The 13,046-nt window shown below is 41.0% G+C and overlaps 1 protein-coding gene across 1 annotated transcript in view; it reads right to left on the bottom strand.

Moving 5' to 3' along the window:
* Nucleotides 1-13,046, bottom strand: part of ZNF318 (zinc finger protein 318) — a 91,759-nt gene that overhangs the window by 77,089 nt on the left and 1,624 nt on the right. Inside the window, exon 2 of the mRNA XM_012773112.3 lies at nucleotides 12,359-12,423. The gene's annotated coding sequence lies outside the window, so the exon portion shown is untranslated. The remainder of the gene's footprint in view (nucleotides 1-12,358; nucleotides 12,424-13,046) is intronic.

Genomic DNA, 13,046 nt, shown 5'->3' with positions numbered 1-13,046 from the left:
TAGCGTCACACCTAGGAAGCCCAGATAATAGCCAGCTCACGAGAACAACTTGTGTTCCACGGTCATACTGTGTCTAGGCCCACAGCAAGCCGAGAGCTAATTCTCAAAGAAAGAATACTTAGCTGCCAATGGCCATGGTCAAAGGGCCTCTGCTGTGATTCTCCTGTCAAGAGTGGCCTCAGTCTCTATAAAACACTTCAATCTGCCTCAAACACTTTGAACATCACAATGATCATAAGGACTAGGTTGCACTGCAGTCTGGACCAGCTGGAGAACCTTCTCTTCCTCTGAATCTCACTCAAATGTGGCTTCATTTTAGGCAACCAGGTAAGGAGGTCAGAGCAGTAACTCAAGCATGGTACACTGTCTCTAAACTCTGTCTCTAAACACTGTCTCTAAACTCACCTAAGTGATGTAACTTTTTTGTTGTTCATTTAGGAGTAGGTAGCACAAGTAAATCAACTTGTCCTTCATTTTTGGAGGAGACACCTGTATGAAAGATCACTAAACACCAAAAAACATCAATGAGGTGAAAGGCCTTTGTACTTGGGTCTCCTACCCTCTGGTATACATGTATTTCCTAAAACATGTAAGGTACTTTCTGTTTTATACTCTACATATCCTATCAGCTTGATGTCATCAGTTCAGTGGACCAGCAAGATGTCTTGTGGAATAGGTTACATGGCCAAGATCCACTAAATTGTGGCAGATTCAGAAAATTCATGTAACCATGAGATGGTGTAACAAATGTATATTACTGTATATTGTATCTGTTGTCTTCTGCTAATTAAGCTAAAGAAAAAGACTTCATGGGATCAAAGTCTTCTTTTTGTCTCTTTCTTTTAAAGAACAGTCCCTTAAAATAGATGTAACCACTATCCTGACTTCTAATATCCTTGATTAGTTTTTCCTATTTTTGAACTTCATATAGCAGCAGTGTATGACATTAAAGTTGCTCCACATCCTTGCCAAATATTAGTATTGGTATTAGTTTCTCCTTTCTTCCTTTCTTTTTTTTTTGAAACAGAGTCTCACTCTTTTGCCCAGGCTAGAGTGCCATGGAGTTAGCCTAGCTCACAGCAACCTCAAACTCCTGGACTCAAGAGATCCTCCTGCATCAGCCTCCTGAGTAGCAGGGACTACAGGCATGCACCAACATGCCTGGCTAATTTTTTCTATATATTTTTAGTTGGCCAATTAATTTCTTTCTATTTTTAGTAGAGACGGGACCTTGCTCTTGCTCAGGCTGGTTTCGAACTCCTGACCTTGAGCTATCCACCCGTCTCTCGGCCTCAGAGTGCTAGGATTACAGGCGTGAGCCACCACGCCTGGCCTTTGATTTTTTTTTTTTTTTTTTTTTTTTTTGAGACAAGTTCTCAGTCTGTTGCCTGGACTGGAGTGCAGTGGCACAACCATAGCTCACTGCAATCTCAAACTCTTATGCTCAAGCAATCCTCCTGCCTCACCATCCCTAGTACCTGGGACAACAGCAAGTACCTTACATCCTCCTAATGTTTTTATTCATAGAGATGGTGTCTTCTATGTTGCCTAGGGTGGTCTCGAACTTCTGGCCTCAAGCAATCCTCCCATCTCAATCTCCCAAAGTGCTGAGATGACAAGTGTCAGCCACTGCATCCAGCCAGGGTTGTGTTTTTGTAATAATTACAGAGACAAAGGGAAACATCTTTAATATTTTGGGGACAAATTTCTCCATGTCTATACCCTCATTTTCTCCATAATTCTCTATGATTGTCTTCTAACTCCACACTCGACTATCATTGCTCTTAGTGAAGTCACAGAGCACCCCTTTCTATCTCCAAATACAAAGACTACCTCTACTCTCCCTAGAGCACTCCAAAGCACTTGGCACCTTACCTTTCTGTCCTCACACTCTCCCTCCAGGCTTCCTAGATACTCTTTCCACTGCCCTAAACCACTCCTTGATCTCTCGAGTGACTCTCCCCCTTCCTTTTTCTGTCCTCTAGCTTTGCTAACTGTAGGTGGCCATTTTGTTTTTGCGAGGTTGGGGTGAAGGATGCTCAGCCCCTGAGAATTTCCCACTTTATGAATCTTATATGTAGCAAGCTCCACTTCTTACCGTAGAAGCTGTAAATGCCAGACACATGTTTTCCCAGCCTCCTTTGCAGCCAGATGCCGGCACTGTCCTAGGCAGGGTCAATCAGATGCAGCTATCCCAGACTTTGGCTCTGGAGTTACTGATAGGAAGAAGCAGAGTCGAGTGGAGAGTGCTCCTAGAGGCAGCAACTTGTAGTTTCCATGCAGCTGTGGCAGTACCAAGTACCAAGGTCAGGGCCCTGACCCGATGGTGTCAGTGATATGAGACTCGGCGTCTAGTGGACAGCAGTATCCTCTCACCAAGCACTGTTTCTGGAGTGGTCTGGGCTATGGTTATAGTTGTTTAAGCTCTGAGCCTGGTTCTCCAGCTCTCCCAGTGTTTCTGAGAGCTACGCAATAGCTTAACTTATTCAGAATCTATTTCCATTGCTTGCAACTGGGAATTCTGACAAATATAGCATTTTAAGAAGCTGTCCTTAGTTCTCTCTTTCCCTATGCCACCTAAGATTATACTAACCTCTATATTTTCTAAACTGCTATTGCATTATTAAAGAATCCATGCAATTTGGCATATTACCATTTACTATCTTATACTTTAATTTTTCATTTTCCTATCTTTATTTATAGGCCCTGCTATGCCTGTAAATTATGCCTCTCCAAAAATACCATGAATCATAAGAGCAATTAAAATGTCATACAAATATATACTTTGTGGTATCACAGTATTTAATGTTTATTTTTTCCTTCATCAATTTATTCAATATTTTGAATGCCCATTGAGTGCCAAGCACTGCAAAAATGATGAAGATAGAGGCAAACAAGACATTTCTCTGATTTCCAGGAACTTTGCTCTGGAGGAGATGAACATGGACACATCATTGAGCACCAGGAGCTGGGCACTTGGAGGAGGAACCAAAGTGCCGTGGGAACCCACTGGGGATTTCTGGCTGTATCACTGTCAAGGGAAGCAAGTTTCAGCTTGGTCCTTCAAGACACATACTCAAGTATGAAATGGCATGGGCCTAGGACAGGTGGTAGACCTGGGTTTGAATCCTGACTCAACTACTTATTAGCTTTGTAACCATGAGAAAGTTACTCACTGAGCTTCTGAGCCTCAGTTTCCTCAACTGCGAAATGGAGATAATAACATCTACATATATCCCTGGGTTGTTGTGAATATTAAATAAGACGGGAGGATTGCTTGAGGCCAGGAGTTTGAGATCAGCCTGAGCAAGAGTGAGACCCCATCTCTATAAAAAAAATTAGCTGGCATGGTGGCTCACACCTGTAGTCCCAGCTATTTGGGAGGCTGAGGCAGGAGGATCACTTGAGCCCAGGAGTTTGAGGTTGCAGTGAGCTACACTGATGCCATAGCACTCTAGTCCAGGCATCAGAGACCCTGTCTCAACAACAACAAAAAACAAAAAAGTACTGTACTCTGGTGATGGACATCCTAAATACCCTGACTTCATCACTACGCATTATATATATGTAATAAAATTTCTCATGTACTTCATAAATTTGTAAAAATTTTAACAAAAGAACCAGGACTTCCATAAACAGTAATTATTATTATTACCATCATCATCATTATTATTGTTACTACTATTATCATTCCAGGTCCCATCCTGCAAGAAGCCTTTCCTGGCAGCCCTCCATGATCTCTCCCTCCTCTGAACTCCAGTAAACGCAATTGTGCTGCTCACTTGGCTTTATTGTGTACTGCTTTGTACTATTGATATTGTGGGCTTGAATCTCAGTGCATAAACTTAGACATGCCCGAAATATCTCATGTCTTCATATTCCATAAGTAAAATTAACTTCAACCTTTTGTCTCTACCCATTAAAACAGCTGTCAATTCAAACCAGTGGGACTTCCCTGGATTATGCCGGTATTATGAGACTCCCGTGGTGTTGTGCCAGTAGGGGACCCTGTTCATCCAGGGTCTACTGTTCATTCAGGTTACCACTGAATACACCAGCCTTGGTCTCCTTGGTTCATAGCTCTGCTGCATCCCCTGCCATACCCAGGGAATCTTTGAGGCTGGGAGAACCATGCCAAGGATACCCCATCTCTAGGGTCCTACATAGCCATTCACCCTAGAGTCCAGCCATATCACTAGTGTACAATGAAAGAGTAGAAGAGAGGGTCCAGGTCTCCACAGCTCTTAGCCCCCTGCAGACAGCCCTATCCTCCTTCTATGCTGAATCTCTTTCTAGCTTTATGATCGCTCAGTCTCTCCTCCCTCCCTCCCTCCCTCCCTCCCTCCCTCTCTCTCTCTCTCTCTCTTTCTCTCTCTCTCTCTCTCTCCTTCTTTCTCCCTCTCTCTCTGTCTCCATACACTCTTCCATTTAAGGTGATGTTCACAAACATGAGCCCTCCTCATTGCTAAGCCATCCAGGCCTCGGCAAGGCCACATCCTCATCTGGAGAGAGACAGCAGTAGCAGGATCTCAAGGCCACCAGATAGCTCTGCCTCAGGGATTTCTGCTCCTGGAACACCAGTCCCTGCACAGCTCAGCATCCGGGGCTGCTCAATCAATGTTTATTGTTTGTGGCAACCATGTTTCCCAACTCTGCTGAGTAAACATTTCTTACTGACTTCAAGGAAGAGCTAACAAGATGGAAAAAGGGTCTTCAAAGAAAGAACAGATCTTTTCAGCAGAGGAGAAAATCATTATTAGATATTGTACAAAACATATGCTCTGAGGTCACGCCGAATCCTTGCTTAGTCCTTCATCAGATACCTGTGTGACTATGAACAAGTCATTTAACCTCTCTGCAAGTAGGTTTCTTCATCTGAAAAATTGCAGTATCTTGGAAATTCAAAGAAAAAATGGATACAATAAAAATAATAACTATTATTAAGCAACTATTTTATCCCAGGCAGTTTGCTAGATGTTTTTACACATTATCGTATTTAATCTTCCTACCAGGCTAGGTGCGGCGGCTCACGCCTGTAATCCTAGCACTTTGGGAGGCCCAGGTAGGAGGATCGCTCAGGTTGAGAGTTCGAAACCAGCCTGAGCAAGAGCGAGACCCCGTCTCTACTATAGAGAGAAATTAATGGGACAACTAATATATATATAGAAAAAATTAGCTGGGTATGGTGGCACATGCCTGTAGTCCCAGCTACTCCGGAGGCTGAGGCAGCAGGATTGCTTGAGCCCAGGAGTTTGAGGTTGCTGTGAGCTAGGCTGAACGCCACGGCACTCACTCTAGCCTGGGCAACAAAGCGAGACTCTGTCTCAAATAAATAAATAAATAAAAATAATCTTCCTACCAACTCTGTGAAAGACATTCTATTAACCACATTTACAGATAAGCAAACTGAGACTCTTCAAGCTCAAAAAACTTGTTCAAGATCACATACTTAGGGAGCAGCAGATTCCAATCGTTGCCTCAGAAACCTCCTTGGTTAACCCCCATGCCCTATACCCATTTTTCAAGGTGGTTCTAAAGATTAGAGATAATGGGTGAAAGTGCCAAGAGCAGTATTGGGCACATAATGGGCACTCAATCAGGTGCAGATATTGTTATTTTTCAAGAGTGATACTTCTTCTAGCTGCTGCTGTGGCTTGCCCAGTTCCCCACTCTGCTGCTGTTGGGAGAGTAGGTGGGAGCAGGGAAGACTTTTGTAGTTTGGCTCAGTTTTCCCTATTAATGAGTCCATTCATTTGTTCACTCATCCAGTCAGCAAATAACTTATTGAGTACTTACCACATGGCAGGCACTGTTTTAAGCACTAGGGATATGGCATTGAGAAACAATAATAAAATCCCTACTCTTATGGAACATATAGCCTAGTGGAGGAGGGGATAGAAAATAAATAAATAAAAACCAATAGATAATATCTTAAATTGTAATATATAATTTGAAAAAATAGGTAAGGGGATAGAGAGTGATAGATACAGACATTTCTCTAAGGAAGTTATAAACAAATAGCCCATAAGTTCATGAAAAGATACTAAACATCATTAGCCATCAGGGAAATGCAAATCAAAACCACAATGAGGGACGGGCGCAGTGGCCTGTAATCCTAGCACTTTGGGAGGCCAAGGCCGGTGGATCCTTTGAGCTCAGGAGTTCAAAACCAGCCTGAGCAAGGGTAAGACCCCATCTCTACTAAAAATAGAAAGAAATTAATTGGCCAACTAAAAATGTATAGAAAAAATTAGCCGGGCATGGTGGCGCATGCCTGTAGTCCCAGCTACTCAGAAGGCTGAGGCAGCAGGATTGCTTGAGCCCAGGAGTTTGAGGTTGCTGTGAGCTAGGCTGACACTGCAACACTCTAGCCCGGGCAACACAGTGAGACTCTGTCTCAAAAACTAAAAAAAATAAATAATAATAATAACAATAATAACCACAATGAGATACCACTTCATATCCTAAGATGGCCAGAATAAAAAAGTCAAGTAGTAAGTGCTGACAAAGATGTGGAGAAATTGGAAGCCTCATATACTGCTGGCGGGAATGTGAAATGCTTTGGAAAACTGTCTGGCAGTTCCTAAAACAATTAAACATGGATTTACCATACAGTCTAACAATTCAACTCTTAGGTATATACCCAAAAAAACTGAAAACACACATCCACATGAAGACTTGTACATGAGTGTTTATAACAGCATTATTCATAATAGCTTAAATATGGGAAAAACTCAAATTCCATCAATGGAGGAATGGGTAAACTAAATATTTATCCATTCACAAAATTTTCATAAACAAATGTTTATCCATAAAATGGAATAACATTCAGCCATAAAAAGGAAGGAAATTCTGACACATGTTACAACATGGATGAACACTGAGGACATTATGTTAAGTGAAATAACCCAGTCACAAAAGTACAAATATTCTACGATTCTACTTATATGAGGTACCTAAAAGTAGTCAAATTCAGAGATAGAAAGTAGAATAGTGGTTGCCCAGAGCTGAAGAGAAGGCAAACAGGGGAGTTATCATTTAATGGATACAGAATTTCAGTTTGGGAAGACAAAATAGTACTGGAGATGGCTGATGGTAATGGTTGCACAACAATGTGAGTGTACTTAGTGCTACAGAACTGTACACTTAAGTGGCTAAAATTATAAATTTTATGTTAGGTATGTTTTACCATACACACGCAAAAAGGAATGAAGTACTGATCCATGCTACAAATTGGATAACCTTGAAAACATGCTAAGTGAAAGAAGACAGTCACAAAAGTCCATACATTACATGATTTCATTTATATGGAAATGTAGAATTAGGAAATCTATGAGACAGATAGTAGATTAGGGCTAGGGATGGGGTGGGGGGTGATGAGGGAATAGGAGACTGATAACTAAAGGGTACAAAATTTCTTTTTGAGGTGATAAAATTTCCTAAAATTGACTGTGGTGATAACTGAACATATCTGTGAATATACTAAAAACCATTGAATTATACACTTTAAATGGGAGAATTATTTGGTAAATACATTTTATCTCAGTAGAACTGTTTTTTAAAAAAAGGAACGAACTGCTGGTACATGCTACAACATTGGTGGACCTCAAAAACAGCATGTTAAACGAAGGAAGCCAAAGGGAAAGACTGTGTATCGTGTGACTCCATTGATATGAAATGTCATCTTTCGGAAGGAGGAACACCTGACATGTGATCTGGGCAGGCCTAGTTCCTGGTTCTCTTCCCAGCCTTAAGATTAGCATCATTCCAAGTGACCTCTCAGATGGTGACCTGGCAGGAAGATGTGGGTGCAGTGGGCCTGGCAGTGGGTTTGTCCAGACCCAGCCCTAGCCACACTTGTCCCCTTGCCCTCCAGCAAATCAGCTTGCTGATAGCTATGGAGCAAAGTACAGGCAGAAAGGAGAAAGTCAGCCAAGAGGGGACCTGGAAGACAGGACCTACTTCCTTGGAAAGCCATCGTGCTGAGAACTCTTCTTCATTCCTTACAGGTACCTCTCCTTCCCTCCCTAGCCTCCCACCCACTCCTAGGCACGCCACCAAACCTGCCCACCTCTGTGCCACCCTCTCTGTGGGCTTCTGGGCGGCCATGCTCAGTTCACATCAAATCTGGGTGTAATGACTCTGCAGTCAGTGTTCAAAGTTGTAGAATCTTCCTTTGGCCATCCAGGTTTCAGAGAATTTGGCCATCCTTCCACTTTTACGGATTGTGAATTATCTAGTGACCAGTGGTTTCCTCCTCTCCTTCACTTCCTCTTCCCACCCAGCTATTGCTCTACTTAACAACCATTCCCCAAAGTGAAAGGAGGGAAACAAGCCTGTACCTTTGGCCTCAGTTTTCAGAAACCATGGTGTAAACGTCTCTGAGAAACTGGATGAAGCTTAAGGGGTCAAATGATATTGAGTGGAAGAATTATTTGTCTCAAAGTATCTTTCCTCCTCTATGTGTTGGAAAAATACAAATTGGTTACTTGTGACCAGCAGAAAGGGTCCTACTGATGGTATGACTCCTTTGCCAAACTTCTGATCAAAAATAACACTGGGATGTTATAAAAATGAGAGGACCACATCTTCCACCACCTACTCCAGATGGTTGGAGGGAATCAGAGCCATCCCAGAATGCCTGAGCACCACGTTGGCTATGGGTTGGGGTGGATAGCAGAAAGGGAGGAAGAGAAATATTTAACTGAAGCATTATCTCCTTTCAGAAGTGGCCTCTCAGGTCCCCTTGTCCTCTGGCTCTTAGATTCCCCACCCGAAACTTCACCTCATCCTGCTTGTATACATGCAATGAAACACACTTTAGCACAGGCCTCTGTGTAGGATAGTGTATTTGTGTACAGTGGCTAATAGCTGCTTACCCAGCCAGTCAGGCAGTCATGATTTTTAATCACTAAGAAGAGAAATGTTAATTTTTTCTTATTTTCTTGGGTTAAACTAGAGCTCTTAAAATTAACCTGCCTGCCTATGACCCTTTCCAGACCATGAGTGATTATATATATAACCTACAAGTCCCATGAGGGACCTGAAAGCCCCAACATGCTCTGAAACCTGGAAAATTAGGTGGTGGGGAGGGAGAAGATGGAACTTGGCATGGAGAGAAAAAAGCTTTTAGCATGTGTGCTGGGCTCAAAAAAAATATGAGTGTGAACGTGAGACTCTGTGAGTTACATCAGGGGCACATCTCATATCTGCATTTGATGCATGTGCAGTTGTAGTGGCCAAGAGGGTATCTATGAGTGGGAAGAAATGTCCAAAGATTTAGTGATAAAAATAATAATGATTTTGGATCCAGCTGCCCCCCTCTCAGTGCCAGGCGGAATGGTAGGCATGGGATTCACTATAGGGGTAGGTGGTGAAAACAGTCAGAAGGTAACGGGTTGTCAGGGGCACCCTTGAATGTCTCCTCCACCAATGGATTGAAAGTGTTCACAGTTAGCAGTCGGCTAACTGTGCCTCTGGGGATTTAAAATTTTTCTTTATACTTTTCTATATTTCCACATTTTCTACAGGGTATTATATTTATAATAAAAAGGTTATTGGCCAGGCATGGTGGCTCATACCTGTAATCCTAGCACTCTGGGAGGCCGAGGCAGGTGGATAGCTCAAGGTCAGGGGTTTGAAACCAGCCTGAGCGAGACCCTGTCTCTACCAAAAATAGAAAGAAATTAATTGACCAACTAAAAATATATATACCAAAAAAAAAAAAAAAATTAGCCGGACATGGTGGTTCATGCCTGTAGTCCCAGCTACTCGGGAGGCTGAGGCAGAAGGATCACTTGAGCCCAGGAGTTTGAGGTTGCTGTGAGCTAGGCTGATGCCACGGCACTCACTCTAGCCTAGGCAACAAAGTGAGATTCTTTCTCAAAAAAAAAAAGGTTATTAAGGTAAAATAACATATTTCAGTCTTTGACAACAGTTCAAATGTAAAGTCTTAAGGGAGGGAGGTTCCTGATCCAACTTGGACAGTGAGACCTTGCCTTAAGGGGTGTGATTTGGATATCATGATCCTGGTCTAGAGTATAGGCTGTGCTATGTACTAGTTCTATTACACAATCTTGAACAAGGATCCTGACATCTGTGTGGCTTAAAACTGCCCAACACAGATCATAGGCCCCTCTCCTAGACATTCTCATTTGGCAGGTCTTGAGTGGACCTGGGACTCTGCATTTTAATGAGCAATATTTCACAATATTTCAAACTTTTTCATTATCATATATTTGTTATGGCAATCTGTCATCAGTGATCTTTGATGATACTATTGTAATTGTTTTGAGGCACCAAAAACCACATGCGTATAAGATGGCTAACTTAATCACACATTGTGTGTGTTCTGACTGCCCCACCCACCAGCTGTTCCTCTGTCTCTGTCCCTCTCCTCTGGCTCCCTAGTCTGTGAGACACAACAATATTGGAATGAAGTCAATTAATAACCGTACAATGTCCTTGAAGTGTTCAAGTGAAAGGAAGAGTTGCATGTCTCTCACTTTAAATCAAAAGCTAGAAATGATTAAGTTTAGTGAGGAAGACATGCTGAAAGCTAAAATAGGCCAAATGCTAGGCCTCTTGTACCAAACAGTTAGTTAAGTTGTGGACACAAAGGAAAAGTTCTTGAAGGAAATTAAAAGTGTTACTCCAGAATGATAAGAAAGCAAAACAGCCTTATTGCTGATATGGGGAAAGATTTAGTGATTTGGATAGAAGATCATACCAGCGATGACATTCACTTAAGCCAAAACCTAATCCAGAGTAAGGCCATAATTCTCTTCAATTCTATGAAAGCTGAGAGAGGTAAGGAAATTACAAATGTTTGAAGCTAGCAGAAGTTGGTTCATGAGGTTTAAGAAAAGAAGCCATCTGCATAACATAAAAATGCAAAGTAAAGCAGCAGCAAGTGCTGATGGAGAAGCTGCAGTGAGTTATCTAGAAGATCTAGCTAAGATCATGGAACAAAGGTTGCTACACTAAACAACAGGTTTTCAATATAGACAAAACAGCCTTCTATTGAAAGATGTCATCTAGGAGTTTCATAGATAGAAAGGAGAAGTCAATGCCTGGCTTCAAAGCTTCAAAGGACAGGCTGACTCTCTTGTTAGGGGCTAATGCAGTTGGTGACTTTAAGTTGAAGCCAGTGCTCACTTATCACTCTGAAAATCCTAGGGCCCTTAAGAATGATGCTAAATCTATTCTGCCTGTGCTCTATCAATGGAATAACAAAGCCTGGATGACAGCACATCTATTTACAGCGTGGTTTACTGAATATTTTGCCCACTGTTGAGACCTACAGCTTGGAAAAAAAAAGATTCCTTTCAAAACATTACCGCCCGTTGACAATGCACCTAGTCATGCAAGAGTTCCAATGGAGATGTATAGGAGATTAATGTTTTTTCATGCCTTCAAAATACATGCATTCTGCAGCCCATTGATCAAATGGAGTAATTTCAAATTTCAATTCTTATTATTTAAGTACTACATTTCATAAGGCTATAGCTGCCATAATGATTCCTCTAACAGATCTGGGCAAAGAAAATTAAAAACCTTCTGGAAAGGATTCACCATTCTAGATGCCAATATGAACATTTGTGATTCATGAGAAGAAATTAAAATATTGACATTAACAGGAGTTTGGAAGAAGTTGATTCCAATCCTCATGGATGACTTTGAGGGGTTCAAGACTTCAGTGAAGGAAGGAGCTGCAGATGTGGTGGAAACAGCAAAAGAACCAAAATTAGAAGTGGAGCCTGAAGATGTGAGTGAATTGCTGCAATCTTACAATAAAACTTGAAAAGATGAGAAGTTGCTTCTTATGGATGAACAAAAAAAGTGGTTTCTTGAGATAGAATCGACTCCTGGTGAGGGTGTTGTGAACACTGTTGAAATGATGACAAAAGATTTGGAGTTACATAAAATTAGTTGATAAAGCAGTGGCAGAGTTTGAGAGGATTAACTACAATTTCGTAAGACATTCTACTGTGTGTAAAATGCTATCAAACATCATCACATGCTCTACAGAAATCTTTTGTGAAAGGAAGAATAGATGGAGAAAACCTCATTGTTAACTTATTTTAAAGAAATTGCCACAGCCACCCCAACTTTTAGCAACCACCATGCTGTTCGGTCAGCACCATCAACATTGAGACAAGACCCTCCACCTGCAAAAAGATTATGACTCACTGAAGGCTCAGATGATTGTTAGGATTTTTTTTTTAGCAATAAAGTATTTTTAAATTAAGGTATGTACTTTTTTTAGACATAATGTTATTGCACAGTTAATAGACTACAGTATAGTATAAACCTAACCTTTATATGCACTGGGAAACCCAAAATTTGTGTTACTTACTTTATTGCAAGACTCACTTTCTTGTGGTGGTGAGTAACCAAAACCACAATATCTCTGAGGTATGCCTGTACAAAAGTAGAGAGAATAATATATTAATAATTTATTCCCATGTATCCACCTCCCAACTTCAACAATCACCAACTGAGGCCACTCTTGTTTCAACTACATTCCCACTCACTTCCTCAACCCCGGATTATTTTGAAGCAAATCCCTGACATCATATAATTTCATCTATAAGCATTTCAATAAGTATGTCAAAGGGATGAAGCCTTTAAAAAGTAAACAACCACAATACCATTTTCACACTTAAAATTTTTAATGTTAAATCTTAAAATCATGCACTATCTAGAGTGTGTTAAAACATCTCTGATTGTCTCATCACTTTTCAAAAATAATTTTTCCAAACCAGGGCACAAATAAGATCTATATATTACAATTGGTTAGCATGTCTTTTAAGCTACTTCTAATTTATAGGTTTCCCTCTCCATTTTTGTTTTCTGTTTGTGGTTATCTTGTTAAAGAGGTTGGGTCATTTGTTCTATATAGCTTTTCATAATCTGGATATTAGTAGCTGCATCCTTGTAGTATTGTTTAACTGTCTCCTATGTTTCTTGCAAATATAATAGATAATTAGATCTAATGGCTTAATCAGATTCAGGTTAAATTTTTTGGCAAGAATATTTTATTG

This window comes from Microcebus murinus, chromosome 5, assembly GCF_040939455.1.
Source record: "Microcebus murinus isolate Inina chromosome 5, M.murinus_Inina_mat1.0, whole genome shotgun sequence".
NCBI classification, from domain to species: Eukaryota; Metazoa; Chordata; class Mammalia; order Primates; family Cheirogaleidae; genus Microcebus; species Microcebus murinus.
This window is presented reverse-complemented; position numbering and strand designations above follow the sequence as displayed.